The 12,195-nt window shown below is 36.5% G+C and overlaps 1 non-coding gene across 1 annotated transcript; it reads right to left on the reverse strand.

The window, feature by feature from the left end:
* Positions 1 to 523: 523 nt before the first annotated feature.
* LOC118148640 (U6 spliceosomal RNA) lies at positions 524 to 630 on the reverse strand. The gene has a single exon (XR_004735561.1). It is a non-coding gene; the product is annotated as a U6 spliceosomal RNA (small nuclear RNA).
* Between the last annotated feature and the right edge of the window lie 11,565 nt (positions 631 to 12,195).

Raw genomic sequence — 12,195 nt, forward strand, 5'->3', positions numbered from 1 at the left:
AGCAGTTCATCATCTGCAAAAATGATTCCTAGTATCAAAGTCCTAGTATGGCTTTCAGAGATAAGTAAGGTGATGCACACGAAAAACACCACAATGCCTAATGCATAGTAAACTGTAAAGGATCACCTATATTATATTACTATAAAATTCCTCTAATATTTTCTGATACTTCAAATATAAATATATTGAGATTCGACCAAAACCAAAAAATGTCATGGGTATTTGCATTCAAAACTCAGAAGTAAACAAACTCTACCTCCTAAAACGTTTATATCAACATCAAATTCCACATAGTGAACACTGATGAGCCCAAGATCTCAAAGAACTCAGACTCATTAAGCAGAGATGCAATCATGTTAGGTTGATGAAGGAACACGGGACTTAGGTATTTGCAATCATTCTGATGACATCTGAAATAAGGGAGTTCATAGAAAATCCAATTCCCCAGGTTCCCAGTTCCCTAAACATTCTAACGAATTTGAGGGTTTTTTTAATTAAAAAAAAATCTTTATTACAAATTGGAAAAAATGTGCAACACTTCACAAATTTGCATGTCATCCTTGTGCAGGGACCATGCTAATCTTCTCTGTGTTGTTCCAATTTTAGTATGTGTGCTGCCACAGCGAGCACAAATTTGAGTTTTTATTAAAATTTTCAGATTTCCCCCCCCACTTTTCCAAACATTTTTATCTCATCCATTCTTTTGTTCATAGCCCATGACCTTTAAGCTGCAGAATTTTTGGCAATTTTTAAATCAAGGCTTTAACAGAGAGAAACAATACAAGGCAGAAATAAAAGAAGATGAAGTCACTTGTAAGAATACATATGCATGCATTTATTTCTTAATATCATCCATACTTAGTTTACATGTGTTATACATGAGAATGTTAACACATGTAAACTAAGTATGGATGATATTAAGAAATAAATGCATGAATACGTGTGTGTGTGTGTGTGTGTGTGTGTGTGTGTGAAGAGAGAAAGAGAACGAGAGACTAGAAGCGAAGGGGAGAAACTTAGATTAACAAATATATAACATGATTAGTGCTTATATAAAAAGAAGTGATCCATTTTATGAAAGAAGTGACTAACGAGTATCCTTCTAAGAGAAAACTATCACATAATAAACAATTATTTTATTTTTGGTCAGTTTATTAGGCCTCTAAGAGCATAAACCTGCTGAATTTCCTGTCCCTTCTTTAACATACCATATTAAATAATTTTTCTCATCTGTCTCTGCTCAAGGACTTTTATTTCCTTTCCATGTTGTTCTATGCGCATGTCATTTTCTTCTCTGCAGTCAGAGTAGGATGCTGACCTAACGCATTCAGCAGGGGTCGGAAGGGCGGCAGGGAGATGTATTGCTCCCTGTGCCTTAATATCCTGGCTGAGCACACACCGTTAGGTACACAGCCACACATTTGGTTGACAGAGGTGCCTGTGACCCATTTGACAGGGACTAATGGGCATCTATTCTCAGCATCTTACCTTAGTAAAGCTTCAGTCACCTTTGTTGCTTGGAGATACTCCCTTATTTCCCTACCTATGCCTGAAAACCCTCTTTTTTGCCTTCAGGGCCACTGGCTCACCCTGATTGTCCTTCCTTCAAAGTGAATAATTAGACTAGAACAGGGTTATAATAAATGCAAAGTTGCTGCTTTCTGAAAAGCAGGAAACATTTTGCTTATGTTAACTACGACTCAAGATCTTTACTGTGAAAGCTAGCGTTCTTGTACTCCATGATGCAAACATTGCTTTGATTCTCTGGCCATTACTTTTCTCTTCCATAAAGAGAAGAAATTGAATATCATCAGTCTTGTGAATAAGTAAATTTCTAATCAAACTCAACCGTTTCTAAGTGGCATCTACGTTACATGCTTGAAGGTGTTTTGATTCAATTGTGGTGTTTTTTTGCTTTTGATTTTCAGGTACTGAATATGCCTTAAAAACTTTCTAAGTAAATTAAAACGTTCATATCCTGTGTTTTAAAGGTAGCTTCAAGCTAGTAACAGACGACCTTTTGGAATTAAGCCATTGTAGCCTTATGTCCTCAGATCCTGAAAACTCACTGATGTCACTATTTCCCGTGTGTGCTTGTTTGGACTCTATTTTCTTCTAATAAATCCCATTCTTGGCCTTGTCGACCTGTAAGGTGGCACTAAAAAGTTGCCTGTTGTATCAACCAGGACACTTTCTTTTACAGATAACAGAAGAACTGATCAAAATCGGCTTATGTAAAACAAAGTAGAATGTGATGGTTCTCATTAAGGAATTCTGGTGGTAGACATAGCTTCAGGCATGACTGGATACAGTTGCTCAAGAGATGTTATATGTGTCTTATTCTTTCTCTGATGTTGCTATTGACCGCATTCTGCCCACTGAAAATTCAGAAGCTGAAGCACAAATCCCCGAAGTGACCATCTTTGGAGACAGGGCTTTTAAGATAGTTAGATGAGATCATTAGGATGTGGTCCAAATCCGATAGGATTGGTGGTCTTATAAGAAGAAAGAATGAACTTTCACAAAGGAAGGCCACATGAGGACACATTCAGAAGCTTATAAACTGGAACGAGTGACATCACCAGGACAGGACCCTGCTGACTCCCTGATCTCGTGACTTCCAGCCTCCAGAACTATAAGAAAATAAATTGCCATTGTTTCAGCCACCCAGTTTATGGTATTTTTTTATGGCAGCCCAAGCAGACTAAGGAAGCTTTTTTCACTATGGGTTTGCTCCTTGGGATAGGTTAAAGATGGCTGTAGATTATTTGCTGCTGCTCCCCATGGAGAGGTGGTATATAGTTTTGCTCTCTTGAACTCAGGCTGGCCTTAGTGCATTGCTAGCCCAGTAGAATTTAAGAGACGTGATGTTGTGAGATTTTTAATGATAGATCACAAGAAACCTTGTAGTTTTCTACCAGATTCTCCTAGAATAGTCCCTGTAGGGCAAGTTAGGTGCGACGTATGAAGTAAATTATCCTGTGCTAGAGAAAATACACAAATGAACTTAGAGGTATAGCCAGTGGAGAGAATTAGTTTAGATGTTTTGATCATGTGTCAGGTATTACATAGTGCTTAATGAATAATAATGCTAAATAAGTAATATTGGTTGAGGATTCACTGTGTGTCAGGCACCTAAGTGATTTACGTAATTTTAATATGCACAGATTTAAATATCTATTTTATAATGCATATTGCATATTAAATATATGCACATATATTTAAAGACTACATAAACATGTTATTTAATATATTAAAATCTGTATAAATTTATATATATACACATATATGTATATATATGGTTGCAGAAAATCTATTAGATAAAATCAATATTGTGCCTAGTTCAAAGATAGGGAAACTGAGCCTTAAAGGTTAACTAACTCAACCATGGTCATTCAAATGTTAAATGGCAGAAAGAGGATCTGGCTGACAAGAATCCTAGTTCTCAACCACCAAACAATTCTTCTTTTTGTTCTTTCCTTGCTACCTGGTTTTATTAGTACACTGCTCCCCACCACATCAGACTTCTCTGTCACCTTGTCTTGCCTCATTCAACCTGAAGTGGCACTTTGTAGTTACTACTATTATATAATATTATATATTGGAGTTACTACTGTTATATAATATTATACTTTGTAGTTACTACTATTATATAATATATATATATATATATGAGTTAACACAGCTATAATGTTCTCTACCATTTAATGGTCACCTATGTTCCATGTATTAAATTGATCATTATAAAACAATTAATAAACCTTATCCCAGTAATGCTCAGAGATAGGTGTCTTAGTCTTACCTTAGCAGAGGAGGAAGCTGAGTTTCAGTAAAGCATTGGTTGGAGCATATTGAAAGTCAGACTGGGCAGCTGTGTGATCAGATGCCACTTGACTCTTATGATTCTGAAGCACTTCCTTTGGTTAATCTCAGGGCTCTCTCATCTTTCATCTCTACACACCTGCTGCAGATTTTAGCAAGCAGTGTATGAGCTAGAGCTACCATCCTCACCCTTACCCTGACAGTTTGGACGGGTACTCCTTCACAGAACGGAGTGTTTCATTTGTCCAATTCATCAAAGTTCTGCCATCTATGTCATGCATTAAGCTACAAATGTCTTAGCCTTTGGTCTCTCAGTACAACCTTCAGTTAAATTGAGCGGGGAATTTTCAGGTGACGGGTCAAGTGTAGAAAGAAGGCAGAAAGAAGGAAAATTTAATGTCAGTTTGCTTCATTGCTTCAGCCCAGATGAGACAGAAATATCAGGATTTTATTTATTTATTTATTTATTTATTTATTTATTTATTTATTTTTGAGACGGAGTTTCACTCTTGTTACCCAGGCTGGAGTGCAATGGCACGATCTCGGCTCACTGCAACCTCTGTCTCCTGGGTTCAGGCAATTCTCCTGCCTCAGCCTCCTGAGTAACTGGGATTACAGGCACGCGCCACCATGCCCAGCTAATTTTTTGTATTTTTGGTAGAGACGGGGTTTCACCATGTTGACCAGGATGGTCTTAATCTCTTGACCTCGTGATTCACCCTCCTCGGCCTCCAAAAGTGCTGGGATTACAGGCGTGAGCCACCGCGCCCGGCCAGGATTTATTATTACAACCTTTATCTCATCTGGTATTCTGAGACCATGTGCGCTGGAAGTGGTTGAGAGAGTTGATAGCATACAGAACACAATTTTGAAGCCACAATGGAAAATCTCTAGTTCTATAGTCATATCTTGCTTTGGGCCAGTTTGACAAAGATTGTTTATTTATAGACTGGTTTCCAAATCACACTTGGGAATTTCAAACAGCAAATCTAGGTCATATGATGAATATTTGCCATCCCGAAGAGATGGATCAACATCAGTGCAGGCAATGTGTGCATTGAAGTTGGAGTTGGAATATTTTTTGGTGTCAGATACCTGGGTTGAAGATATAGTTCTGAAAGTTATTAGCTGTGACACCTCAGATAAATGAGCCAACTTTCCTGAACCTCAGTTTCCTTTCTATAAAATAAAGATGAACAGGCATGCTTCATGAGGAAATCACATGGGAAAACCAACCATTAAGAGATGATATATATAAATTATCTCATCACATGTATGATTTTTATGTTGTCAAAGTAAATGATGGCTATGGCAGCTTATTAATGTGGAATTATTCTTGCTAAAAGCCCGAAGTGAGTTAAACATGTTTCTTTTTATTCAAAATTACATAACCAAAGGAGAGCTATTAATATGGTATTGCCAACACAATACATGAAATACCTGAAACGTTTTCTTTGCTGTGCTAAATTCTACAGTATTTGCCAAAGAAAATCATAGAGTGTTCATAAATATGAATTTGTACATGTTTGTAAATAGTATGTACATATTTTGAATGTTTTATGGATATATTTCATCCATACACTCATTGAAACATTCTTTACTCACAAATTAGACCCTGGTATTCAATAGCCAATCTAAGCACAAAGAACTGTAAATTAGAGTCTAGCCTTACAGCTAACACCATGGGGTTAGAATTCATATTTGGTTCAAATCCTGACAGGCTGTTTACTAGTCGTTTGTCAGGGACCCATTTGACAAGATAAAAACACAGGATTTGCAATAGAATGGATATGGAATTGCAAATTAAATATGATTCCTGGGTCTCAGTTTCCTCATCTGTAAAACTGGGTTTGGGTAGGCGTTAAAGAATCATGTGCTTGGTTTTGGTGAATTAAACAACAAAAAAAAAATCTATATAGACGACTTAGCAGTTCTGAGCCTACTAATAGAATGCCACCCATGTATAGTAGCCAATATTTTATTATTAAGACCCTCAAGTGCACTAAAATATAGTGCTTTAGCTATAGTATAAATAATGTAATAAGAGAAAGCAAGGAATCTACTGTTTGTGTATTACCATCATAGGTATTTAGAAGTCATCTGATAGAATGGAACAAGTAGGACTTTCATTGTATTTTAAAGGCAAAAACACCAAAGACAAGAAAATTTAAGCAACTTGCTGGAGGCCAAGCCTGGTAGCTACTTGACCCTTTCTGTTCAGTACACTGGATAAGGATTAGACCTCTTTCTGTGACAGCAGTGTTCATGGTGCTCCAGATGGCAGACAGGGGATGTAAGTTACTCTGAACATGAGGTGCAAAGAGGAGACTGATGTCCGGAGTGTTACTAGTACAATAACTTTTCACACTGCATTAGTGTGAAAGGAATAACTCAAGGTGGGCTCATTTTATCTTATGTTAATTTCATGGATCCATGAGCACTTTATCTGCATGTCGAAATCAGATAAATGTTTCTCAGTTCAAATTATATATGTACAGTATTTTTTCTTGAAACATGCAGCATAGCCAGAACTACCCTTTTTCATCCCCAAGACTTAACAGGTCAAGTTCAGCAAGTATTTCCCTTTCCTTATAACTCTAAATCAAGAAAATCAACAATGCAGTGGCGATGACAAATGATGGTTGGCACTGTCCTGAGGATGAGTATTTCACAGGAAGTAGAGGGGATTTTGGCAAAGGGGATCCAAGCTCCATGGAAGGCAGCAGCTCTATCTCAGTCTTGGTCAAGGTTGCCTTGTTAGTGCCTGCTTTCATCTTACCATAACTTCTTCCACGCAAAGCCTCATATCAAGTTGTTTATAAGCATCTTTTTACTTTTAACGAGTAAGGTCCTAAAGCCCATATTCATGAGACCAGACTCAGTTGCCTCAGTGATTAATAAAGTGTTCAATGACTGCATATGTCATGCTATGATTGTCCAGTCAGCCGTGTGCAAGCCAAGTCAGGGGAATGTTGTAAAACTAATTAAACACTCCGGAATGAAAATCTTTATTGACCAGAAACCCATATTCAGAAACTTACATATTTTTATTAGCTATACTTAGAAAGATATGGGATTCATTTTCCCACATGAAAGCAGAGAAATAGGCACAGCTGTGCTGAGTCCTTATGTAATTGAAACTCTGCTGCATGTCATTCAAATCCCTCTGTGATCTCTACCCTATGAAACTCTAGAATTAAAAACACTTGTCTCTATATACCTACACTCTAGTCACTTCATTTTCTTAGACTTCCAATAACACGCATGCTTTCTTTGTTAATACTAAGAGCTGTAGAAATGTATTTTTCTTTCTGTAATGTCCTATACTCCTTGTTCAGCTTGAGAACAATATGTTTTGTGTCTACATTAACTTTATAGGTTTAGTATTTTTAAATTTCAATAGCTTTTATGGTGCAAGTGTTTACTTTTTTGTTATGTGAATGAGTTATATAGTGGTGAATTCTGGGAGTTTAGTGTACCCAAGAGCCATGTGTTGACGCTAAAGTCTCAGCAGGTCTTTCTCTGTGAAGCCCTTTACTGAATTTCCCACCCCCCTGAGCATAATTAATGAACCCTGTTAGTCCAGTCTCTGAGTCAGACAGTGGGCCACTAATGATTGCTTTAAATACATGTCTTTCTAACTAGCTTGTAATTTCCTCTAAAGCCAAAGCTGTATTCTATTGATCTTGAAATTTTGCTATAGCGGGTCCAACATTTGATAGGTACTATTCTTGATAATTAAATGAAAGAATTGTATATTTCTTTTACTTTTATCTTAAGTCTGGGGGTACATGTGCAAGTTTGTTACATTGGTAAACATGTATCATGGGGGTTTCTGGTATGGATTATTTTATTACTCAGGTATTAAGCCTACTATGCATTAATTACTTTTCCTGATCCTCTCTCTCCTCCCACCTTCCTCCCTCTGATAGGCCCCACTGTGTGTTGTTACCCTCTATGTGTCTATGTCTTATCATTTAGCTCCCACTTATTGGTGAGAACATGGGGTATTTGGTATTTGATTTTCTTTTTCTGCTTTGCTTCCTAAAGACAATGACCTCCAGCTCCATCCATGTCCCAGGAACACATGATCTCATTACTTTTTATGGATGCATTGCATTCTATGGTGTATTTTTATGGATGTGTTGAATTCCATGGTGTATATTTTCTTTATCCCATCTGACATTGATGGGCATTTAGGTTAATGTCATGTTTTTGCTCTGTGAATAGTGCTGCAATAAACATACACATGCATGTGTCTTAATAATAGAACAATTTATATTTCTTTACGTATATACCCCGTAATGGAATTGCTGGGTCTAATGATATTTCTGTCTTTAGGTTTTTGGGGATGTGCCAGTTGTCCTCCACAATGCTTGAACTAAGTTACACACCCACCAAGAGTGTATAGTATTCCTTTTTCTCTAAAACCTTGTTAGAATCTGTTATTTTTTGACTTTTTAATAATAGCCATTCTGACTGGCGTGAGACAATATCTTATCGTGGTTTTGATTTGCATTTCTCTAAGGATCAGTGATGGTGAACTTTCCTTCATAAGCTTTTTGGCCACATGCATGTCATCTTTTGAAAAGTGTCTGCTCATGTCCTTTTCTCACTTTTTAATGAGGTTGTTTGTTTGCTTTTTTCTTGTAAATTTGTTTAAGTTCCTTAGAGATGCTCAATATTAGAACTTTCTTAGATGCATAGTTTGCAAAAATTTTCTGCAGGATGTTGGCTTACTCTTTTGATAGCTTCTTTTGCTGTGCAGAGTTCTTTAGTTTAATTGGATCCTATTTGCCTGTTTTTATTTTTGTTGCAATTGCTTCTGACATTTTCATCATGAAATATTTTCCTTTGCCTGTGTCCCAAATGGTATTACCCAGGTTGTCTTCCAGAGTGTTTATAGTTTGGGATTTTATATACAAATCTTTAATCCATCTTGAGTTAATTTTTGTATATGGTGTAAGGAAGGGATCCAGCTTCAATTTTCCGCATATGGCTAGTCAGTTATTTCAGCACCATTTATTGAATAGGGAATCGTTTCCCCATTGCTTGTTTTTGTCAGGTGTGTTGAGATAAGATCGTTGTGGGTGCATGGTCTTGTCTCTGGGTTCTCTATGCTGTCTCATTGGTTTATGTGTCTGTTTCTGTGGCAGTACCATACTTTTGTGTTAGGATAGCCCTGTAGGATAGCTTGAAGTAGGGTAACATGCTGCCTCCAGCTTTGCTCTTTTTGCTTATGATTGCCTTGGCTCTTTAGGCTGTTTTGGTTCCACATGAATTTTAAATAGTTTTCTCTAGTTCTGTGAAGAGTGACATTTATAATTTAGTGGGAATAACATTGAATCTATAAATTGCTTTGAGCAGTATGGCAATTTTAATGATATCAGTTCTTCATAACCATGAGCATAAAATGTTCTTGTTTGTATCATCTCTGATTTCTTTGAGAAGTTGTTTGTAGTATTTTTACTAAAAATAGATTTATTCCATGACCCCAATTAAATATTTTTTTCTTTTTCAACATTTATTTTATTATAACAATTGTTATAAATAATTGGTTATTTTAGATTCAGGGAATACATGTGCAGGTTTGCTACATAAGTAAACTGTGTGTTGCTGGGCTTTGGTGTACTATGCCCTGGTACTGAGCATAGTACCTGATTGGTAGTTTTTTGAACCTCACTCTCTTCCTACCTTCCATGCTCAAGTAGACCCTGGGGTTCCCTTTCCATTTTTGTGTGCATATGTACTCAATATTTAGTTCCCACTTGCAAGTGAGGATATATGGCATATTTGGTTTTCTGTTCACCAATTCACAAAGGCCTTGAACTCCATCCATATTGCTGCAAATGGCATGACTGTTCTTTTTTTGGGACTGCATAGTATTACATAATGTATATATGCTGTGTTTTTTTAATTCAGTCTATGACTGATGGAAATCTAGTTTGATTCCATGTCTTTTCTGTCGTGAATAGTGTTGCAGTGAACATGAGAGAACTTAAGTCTTTTCAGTGGAATGATTTACATTCCTTTGAGTATATACACAGTAATGGGATTGCAAGATCAAAAAGCAGTTCTGTTCTAAATTCTCTGAAAAATCTCCAAACTGCTTTCTACATTGGTTGAACAAATTTACATTCCCACCAGCAGTGTATAAACATTCCTTTTCTCCTCAACTTTGCTAACAATTGTTAGTTTTGACTTTTTAATTATACGTATTCTGACTGTTTTGAGATGGTATCTCCCTGTGGTTTGGATTTAGATTTCTCTAATGATTAGTGAGGTTGAACATTTTTTCAAATGCTTGTTGAATTGATGTAAGTGTTTTTAACACGTTAATTCTTTTTTTTTTTTGTAGTTTCTTATGTACTTCAGATGTGTCTGTTCACGTCCTTTGTACATGGGGCTGTTGTTGTTTTTTTTTTTTTTTAGCTTGTTGATTTGTTTAAGTTCCTTATAGTTTCTGAATGTTAGACTTTTGTCAGATGCACACTTTGCAAATATTTTCTCCCATTCTGCAGGTTCTCTGTTTATCCTGTTGATAGTCCCTTTTGCTGTGCAGAAGCTCCTTATTATTAGGTCCCACTTATGTATTTTGTTTTCACTGGAATTGCCTTTGGTGACTTTGTTAGGAAATCTTTGCCAAGGCCTATGTCCAAAATGCTATTTCCTAGGTTTTCCTCTAGGATTTTTATAGTTTAGGTCTTATGGTTAAGTTTGTTTTTTTTTTTTAATTGATCTTGAGTTGACTTTTGTAACTGGAAAGGGAAGGGATCCAGTTTGAATTTTCTGCACATGGCTAGACAGTAATTCCAGCATCATTTATTGAATAGGGAGTCCTTTCCCCATTGGGTCTTAATATATAGATGTTATGAAAGACCAGATGGTTGTAGGTATGTGGCTTTATTTCTGAATTCCCTAGCCTGTTCCATTGGTCTATGTGTCTACTTTTGTATAAATACGATCCTGTTTTGTTGCTGGAGCCTTGACCTATAGGGTGAAGTCAGGTAGTGTGATGCCTCTGGCATTTCTTTTCTTTTTTTTTTTTTTTTTTTCACTTAGGATTGCTTTAGATACTTGGGATCTTTTGTGGTTCTATATGAATACTAGAATAGTTCTGTTTCCAATTCTGTGAAAAATAACATCAGTAGTTTGATTGGAATAGCATTGAATATATAAATTGTTTTGGCTAGTATGGTCATTTCAGCAATACCCCTTTTCCTATCCATGAACCTGGAATGTTTCTCCATTTATTTGTGTCATCGCTGATACCTTTCAGCAGTGATTGCAATTCTCCTTGTAGAGATCTTTCATCTCCTTGGTTAGTGGTATCCTTAGTGATAAGGTTTGGCTCTGTGTCACGACCCAAATCCCTTGAATTGTAATAATCCCTGAGTGTCTAAGGAAGCACCAGGTAGAGGTAATTGGAGCATGGGACACTTCTCTCATGCTGTTCTTGTGAGAATGAGTGAGTCTTAAGAGATCTGATGGTTTTATAAGTGTCTGGGATTTCCCCTGCCTGCACTCATTCATTCTCTCTCCTGCTGCACTGTGATGAGGTGCCTTCCACCATGATTGTAAGTTTCCTGAAGCCTCCCCAGTCATGCAGAACTGTGAGTTAGTTAACTAAGCCTCTTTTCCTTATAAATTACCCAGTCTCTGGTATTTCTTAGTAGCAGCACGAGAATGGACTAATACACTAATGTGTTTTATACCTCCTAAGGCTATTTTGAATGGGATTGTGTTCTTCATTTGATTCTCATCTTGGATGTTATTGCTGTATAGAAATGTGTATTGATTATTTTTGTGTATTGATTTTGTATCCAGAAACTTTATTGAGTTTTTCATCAGTTCTAGGAGCCTTTGGATAGAGACTATGGGATATTCTAGGTATAAAATCATGTAATCTACAAAGAGAGATAGTATGACTTCTTTCCTTTTTTTTTGGTTGCCTTGTCATTCTTTCTCTTGCCTAATTGTTCTCACTAGGATGTCTAGTATTATGTTGAATAGGTGTGATGAGGGTGGTCATCTTTGTCTTTTTCTGTTTCTCAAGTGAATGCTTCCAGGTTTTTCTGTTAAGTATAATGTTGGCAGTAGGTTTTTCATAGATTACTCTTCTAATTTTTAGATATGTCTCTTTGATATGTAGTTTTTTGAAGGTCTTTTACATAAAAGAATATTGAATTACATCAAAAGTCTTTTCTGCATCTAATGAAATAATCATGTGGGTTTTGTCTTTTAGTTCTGTTTATGTGATGAATTACATTTATTGATTTGCGTATGTTGAACCAACCTTGCATTGCAGAAATAAAGCCTACCTGATTAGCCTTTTGATGTGCAGCTGGATTGAATTTGCTAATATTTTGTTGA

This window comes from Callithrix jacchus, chromosome 16 (assembly GCF_049354715.1).
Source record: "Callithrix jacchus isolate 240 chromosome 16, calJac240_pri, whole genome shotgun sequence".
Classification (NCBI taxonomy): Eukaryota; Metazoa; Chordata; class Mammalia; order Primates; family Cebidae; genus Callithrix; species Callithrix jacchus.